This window comes from Triticum urartu, chromosome 6A (assembly GCF_056163025.1).
Source record: "Triticum urartu cultivar PI428250 chromosome 6A, HENAU_Tu73, whole genome shotgun sequence".
Classification (NCBI taxonomy): Eukaryota; Viridiplantae; Streptophyta; class Magnoliopsida; order Poales; family Poaceae; genus Triticum; species Triticum urartu.
Window position 1 is genome coordinate 538,658,546 of NC_141878.1, and position 7,387 is coordinate 538,665,932.

The 7,387-nt window shown below is 41.4% G+C and overlaps 1 long non-coding RNA gene across 2 annotated transcripts; it reads right to left on the reverse strand.

Annotated features, from left to right (window-relative positions):
- Window positions 1-3,319: 3,319 nt before the first annotated feature.
- LOC147966139 (uncharacterized) lies at window positions 3,320-5,460 on the reverse strand. 2 transcript variants are annotated; one of them, XR_015607669.1, is made up of 5 exons: window positions 5,057-5,460; window positions 4,871-4,974; window positions 4,699-4,783; window positions 3,758-3,852; window positions 3,320-3,661 (listed from the first exon to the last, which is right to left on the reverse strand). It is a non-coding gene; the product is annotated as an uncharacterized LOC147966139 (long non-coding RNA). The 2 variants fall into 2 exon arrangements; XR_015607668.1 differs by having other exon boundaries at window positions 4,699-4,974.
- Window positions 5,461-7,387: the final 1,927 nt, after the last annotated feature.

The window sequence follows — 7,387 nt, forward strand, 5'->3', positions numbered from 1 at the left end:
ATAGAATATCTACAATACTAAAACTATAAAGAATGAAAATAAGTTTCATGACGCATGTGCTAATATTGATTTCATATTGTGAATGTTGATATTTTTTAATATAAAATTAGTCAAATTTTACAAAGTTTGACTTTGATCAAATTTTATATACAGACTAAAAAGAAACGGAGGGAGTATGAACCATGAGCCAAATGCTGACAGTGAGGTGCTCTCATGGTGGACCACCCTCCACCGATCCATCCCTCGCGACCTTCATAATGGGGTTAACCTGGCGATCCTTTGCTCACTACAATGCATATGGCTAGAGAGTACTAGCGGGTAGTGCGCGGCGGCACGCCGCGCCACAAGGAGTGATAAGCTATTTAGTTTTTTAATATTTGGTAAGTCGTCTCAAAATTTTATTAATGGCAAAGTAGTTCATACAAGGCCCTGTTGATTTGCTTGAGGTTTGTTGTTTTTGTGAAGCTTTTGAGATTTTGTTGTATGTTCAACATGTGTGTATTTTTGTAGTGGCGAAGAGAATAATTGTGTACTACCCAGCTTATGTTGCTCCCACCGTGATCGCTGAATTAACACATGAGTTGGAAGTCGGCAAAACCTTAAGCACACTAACTTGGCATAGATGTTTCAGAAAACTAAATCTGCACATGATGCTGAATGGGAAAAATTATTGGAGTTGGTAGAATTGCACCCGCTGTTATCATTCACACGACCTTGCATATTCTAGCCAACATAGAATATTCTGTCAATATTATGCAAAAAAAAAACACAACTGAATGATTAACTGAGAATAAAGTACATGTACAACATATTCTATCCGAATAGTAAAATACTTCTATTAGTATCTAGAGAATTTTTTGCATTTATCCATCTTGTTAGTATTACGTATTTTGAACATTGGTGCTGTCATGCCAAGATCTCCATAAATGCAACAACATATTTGTTGACAAAGGTGTATCTTCATAACACCATACTCTGCTAGCCCATATCAGCAGTAGCATTATAATCTCAGCCTTGAGATTCCATTTCTGAAGATATAGAATGTCACAGCTACACAAATAATTTCATCACCAATTGTGTTTTACCTTCAGTTCTACTACTATTTAGAAAAACAAAACAAAAACAAAGAGAAAAAAATAAATTAGGAGCAGCAAGTCACCAACACCACCTGTCCACCCACCGACCCCTTTCTGCGCACCACCTGTCCACCCCCCTGCTGCGCACTGCCTCCTCTGCTCTCGCTGTTGCGTTGCCTCATGCCTGGTCGCGCTAAGCTAACAACACTGCTACATCACACCGCGAAAGACTACCACCACCTTCCGCCGACCGCCGGCCACCTCCGGCCTGCCTACGCAAGCTCCTCCCGACAGCGACAGCCCCCTCACCTGGACGCGGGAACACTGCCGTCGGAGGAGGAGGAGATGGAGTTCCTGTACAATTGTGGCGCCACCGCCGTCGTCGCGGACGTGGCCAGTATCCAGGCGTCCTCTCCCTCTGCCGTCGCCTCCGAGGTGAGAGAAACCACAAAGGGTCCCGCCGACGGTGGAAGAGCGGATCAAATCGAGCTGATGCGCTGCTGTTATGGTTGCGCTTGCAGAGAGGTACCGGAGCGGCGAGCTGAAGAGGGCTCTTTCTGAGGCTGAAGACTACGCCTTAAGGTATAAAATCCTTGTCGATTCGGTTCAGTAGTTGCTCAACTCGGATGACTGAATTTGTTCCAGTTTTGTCGATTTCTTTCTTGGGACAGAACTTAGAGTATGATGTTATGTAGCTGTGATTTGTCCATCGATGTTGATAGCTAGTACAATTGATTGAATACATCTCCCGCCTCGCCTCCTCTGACACATACGATTCTCGGCATCTCACTCATGTTCTCGTGGTGCTGCGGGCCAACATAGGTGGAGCTGCGCATGGGGTGAGCAAACCGGCCTTGCTCCTGAATTCTGGCCGTGTTTGAGCTGGCCGACGAAGATGGCAAATTCCGGCGCTTTGGGTGCCTCACCTTCGGTTCCTTTGTTTCCCTTGTTGTTCTGGTGGCCGTGCGTTTCCTTGGCTTCTTCTGCATGTGTTGAGCTTTCCTGAATCCCTGACGAGTTATTGTTTTTTCTAGAATACTCAGTTCCTGGGTGGACGCTTAGTAAGCAGATAAGTGGACTTGGGCACTTGACTCGTTTCTTAATAGGAAAAATAGTGATTAAATTCTTATATTCAGGGTGATCTGGCATTGTTGGTAGTGTTTTTTTTTATTTAAAGAAAACGATCAATTCAGATCATTCATAATATTAATAGAGTGTTGGCCCTCCCATCCTTCAAATCCTATATTCGTTTCTTTTGGTTATGTTGATTATTTGTTCCTTCTTTGGCTCTGCATAAGGAAATATGGTGAAAATAAGGGTTAACATAAGATAGTACTAAGGGGGGATTGACTATCACCACCAGGGGGCAGCAAAATGTACCGCACATCATGAGTCATGACAGAGAAAGGAAATCCATATTCTGATCAGCTATTAACACTGTATGTCTTTGTGTATGAAATTTGGTGGGCAAAATCACAGTTCATTATGCTAAAATGAGAAATGAGACAAAACACTCTTGTAGCTGACTGTCAAGATGAGAAATGAAACTATTAGTCTTTCTATACCTTTGTAGACAGAACACTCTTCTAGCTAGTGTCTAAACGGTCCTAGATAGTGCTTCCCAGCCACTACATCATCCTCGTGTTATACGATTAACATCTACCACTACATCATCTATTTTTGGATTGAAGAAATTTAACTGCTCTATATATACTTTTCTGTCAGGTAGTCTGACTGTTTAGCATCTGTTGCTACGAGTGACATAGTTTTCTGTTTAATTAAATAGCTAACATTTTTTTCCGATAGACCGCAATATTATCTCTGATGAGAATATTTGAGCGAATTGTTTCTTGTTATTATCCGAAAAAGATTGCCACCATGGCTATACAATAATAAAATGAATTTATTCGTTGCTACAGAGAGAAATGTCCAACACTACTTTCTTGTCATTTTTTGCATGTCCAGCTTTCTCGGAAGATGGCATTAGGCAGTGTTCTTTCCGGATGCTACCTAGATTGGCAGATCTACTTTTTTCATCAGCGATGCTACTATCTATTTCATGAGGAAGCACTTGGCAGATCTGTAGGATCGCAATGTTCAGCCTGGCTTCTATCTTTGATCTGGTACGTAATAGCTTTTTCGTTGGTACAAAACTGCAAATTTATCCAAATTGTGCTGCTAAAACAAAGTTCTTGATATAAGTTACCTATAATCATCTGGCGCGGCTTATATTATATTTTGATAGTAAGACTCATGGCACAGTAGATCTAATACTTCTGTTTGGAAAAGAAACCAATAGAGAAAATTAATTTGCTAGATTTGAAAAGCAGAACCCGGTATTTAGTGTTTGGTGAATTGATAGCATCATCACAAACACCATACAGATAGAGGCTTTTTGTCTAATTAGTTAATTAACAACATAAATGAACATATCTACTGGGTGAAGTATGTGTCCATCACCCCTCTGTCTAATACTCATTGTAAGCACCAAAATAAATTATCTTAGTTTTATACAGAAATCCCAACTGATGAAGCTAGCATAACTTCCAAAAGTCGTTCTTGACAGGAAGTCCCGTACTACTAACCTGAAAAAAGAAAATGTAAAAAAGATTACTAAAATTCAGAAACAAACAATTAACCAAAAGAGAAGTTTTCTCCAACCAGATATTTTTTCTAATTACCAACAAAGAATTAATTATGTCCTTGTTAAGCCCAACTGGTGAAGCGAGGATAAATTCCAAAAGCCAGTCTTGGCAGGAACTCCTAAACCACTAACCTGAAAAAGCATATCCATATAGAGATGAGAACCGAAAAACCCTTAGCCAAAATCAGTAGCAAAATTGTACAAGTACCTCTTTTCTAACATAATAACACAACGATCACCTTTTGTAATTGATAAATAACACATGCAAGATTTCACATTTGGAAAGGACCATTGGCTCTAACACAGGTTGATTTTGTGCATCTTAGTGTTCCTATAATAGATGAAGAAGGTCAAACGTTGATCAATTTGTTCTATCGCTACAAAAAGGAATGTGGTTCTTCTATGATACTCAAAAACTCAAGACTTCAATTGTGCCTATCCATAAATAATAAGTCGTAGGCCATAAATAAATGGAATGTAGTGCTTATCATGTGAAATGGCAAGTGGAAGTTATTTATATTGAAAGCCGGGAAAAAATCTTGAGTATTGTGGTGACTAAATTAGCTACAAAATATGACCAAGCTACCACATTAGTGTATTCCTAAAGAATACATCTGAAAACAAAGGATGATGAAGTCAAGTGTGACATACAAAATCCTGTGTGGATAGTATATACATACTCACTTCACAGTGCAATGTACTGTATATTTAATATCATGTGTTCAGCATATTAGTACCCTATAAGGCTAACAAACCTACATTAGATTTCTGTAGTATAAGGGTAGATTTTGCGAAGCTTCTTAAAAAAGTGATGATGCCTCAATGGCTGAGCGCCCTAATTTCGGCAACCTTGTTCAGAGAATTAAAAATGAGTCATTTTACTTCTATATAGGAGAGAGCAACCTTGTTCAAAAAATAAAAAATGATTCATTTTACTTTCATAGGAGAGAGAACTATCACAAAAGGAACAATACATACCTGAAAATAATGTAGTACTGCAATAATCATCAAGCTGTAGCATTTCCTCTGTATGTCAGCTATTCAGCATATCATGTGTTTATTTCTTTAACATCATGTGAAATTAAACAAAAATTACTTCCATCGAGAAAAATGCAACACAACGTCAAGGAGAGATCAAGAATAAATATACCATGTTATACTGAAGAAAAGATGCATGTTCTATATTCCTTGCACATTCATGCAAGGAGCTAGACGCCCAAATTTGTGTCCTCACCACAGACCTGCACGCAATACCTGAACATTCTTCTCAGATTAAGAATCTGTACCATATGCACCAACTTTAGATCTGAAATTCTAGTACTAATAACTCATCTACCTGTACAAAGAAAGCACGCAGATCAGCTTCGCAAGAGTGCTGCAGCGGAGGGACGGCCGTCGGGCAGATGGAGGGGACCGACAGCCGGGGCCGAAGCTGGGGAAGGCCAAGGGGAGCCGATTAGGATGGAGAGCAGCAGGGCAGCGAGCTATCCGCCGCCAGCTGCAGGCGTGCCACCTTGGACCATGCGAAGGCCACCGCTGTTTATCCGCCTTCAGGCCAGGGAGCCGGAGCCGAGGAAGATCCATGGGAGGTGATGGTACACGACTCTACCGATTCATGTTGTAGCCTGTGCGCACCTCTCGGCCGGCCAGTCGGAGCGGCGACGTAGCGCGCCATGGGATCTTGGGTGGAGGCTGGAGGGCAGCATCCGGAGCAGAGATGGGCGTATTGGTGAGGAGCGGTTTGGGTGCAGCGGTGACTGGAGAGCTCCACGCTACGGGGGGCTTTTTATAGGCACATAGGTTGGCAGAGCCATGACACGGGATTGAGCCAGAATTTTCGGGAGAGACAGAGATAGACCTGTCAAAGCGGTGGAGGCAAACGTGGCGAGGCGCATGGCGCACACATGCATGCCCATATGGAGATGCGTCGAAGGAAGGAAACCCACACTAGTAGAAAAAGGCCTGCGGGGTTCATCTTTAGTCCCGGTTGGTAACACCAACCGGTACTAAAGATAACTTTTTTATTTTTTTTGAATTTTTTTTAATTTTCAAATTTCTGATTTATTTTAACCTCTAATCTCTAATCACCCCTCTCATCATTGCTCAATTTAATCTCTAATCACCCCTCATCATTCCAAATCATCTAACTTCCCGGACGGTCACCCATCCTTCCACTCCCCCAGCCTGAGCACGCTTAACTTCCAGGTTCTATTATCCCTCGTTTCCAAGTCTGCACTCGTTGTTTTCCTGACAATAGTAAGATGTTAATCCTATTAACCCTCAGGATTTTAGCTTGAGCATGAAGTCACACATTTCACTTATTGAGTTTGAAACTATTGTTCTAAAAAACAATAATTATTTAGTAACACTAATATTTCTTAAATAAGTAGTTTGACCATTGTTTGACCACAGTTTGACCATAGTTTGACTAGATTTGACCAAAATTCAAAAAAACTGAAATAATTATTTAATAACACTAATATTCTTGAATAATTATTTAGTAACACTAATACTTCTTAAATAAGTAGTTTGACCATAGTTTGACCAGATTTAATGAAAATTTAAAAAAAACTGAAATTTGAGCATAACTTTTTTTCCTTTTGGAATTTGAGAATTCTACAAATTTGCAAACAGGCCATAGGCCGTCTCCATCGGATGTAACTTTTCGAGTAGATGATTTTTCATATAAAAAACTTTTTAATCCGAGTTTGTATGTAAAAGTTATGCCCATTTTACAAATTCCAAAGAGATTTTGTAAATAAAGTCGAAATTCATATTTGTAAATTTTCCCAACAACTAGACCACATATCACGTGGGAAACTTATTTTATTTTATTTTTATGACATTTCCATCATTTTCTTTTGTTTTTTCTAAAATTGAAAAGGCGGTCCGGGGGGGGTTTGAAAATTGGACCTTTAGTACCGGTTTGTGCCATGAACCGGTACTAATGCCTCAAAGGCCATTAGTCCCGGTTGGTGGCACCAACCAGGACTAAAGGTTAGACCTTTAGTCCCGATTGGTGCCACCAACCGGGACTAATGGGCATCGCACCCTTTAGTCCTGGTTCATGGCGAACCGGGACTAAAGGGCCCAGGTGAACCGAGACTAATGCCTTAGCCGCATGAACCGGGACTAATGCACCCATTGGTCCCGGTTCTGGACTGAACCGGGACTAATGGGGTTACCCGGCCTGGACCAAAGCCCCCTTTTTCTACTAGTGCCAGGAAATATAGAATAGGCACGTCAGCTTGACCATGCAAACCGGCCAGTCAAATCACACACTATTAAACAAGCAAACATGTTCTGGGGCGGACGAAAACTCTGCCAACGAAACGCCCCGCGCCCCGCGTCAGCTCAATACATCGCTTCCCTTACTAAAAAAACATCCCTTCCCGAAGGAAAATACAATCCGAACGCGCAGGATCCATGGTTAGCGATGGAAGTTAGGGTTAGAGCGCCGCCACACTTCACACACTATTAAACAAGCAAACATGTTCTGGGACGGACGAAAACTCTGCCAACGAAACGCCCCGCGCCCCGCGTCAGCTCAATACATCGCTTCCCTTACTAAAAAAACATCCCTTCCCGAAGGAAAATACAATCCGAACGCGCAGGACCCATGGTTAGCGATGGAAGTTAGGGTTAGAGCGCCGCCGCACTGCCCCAT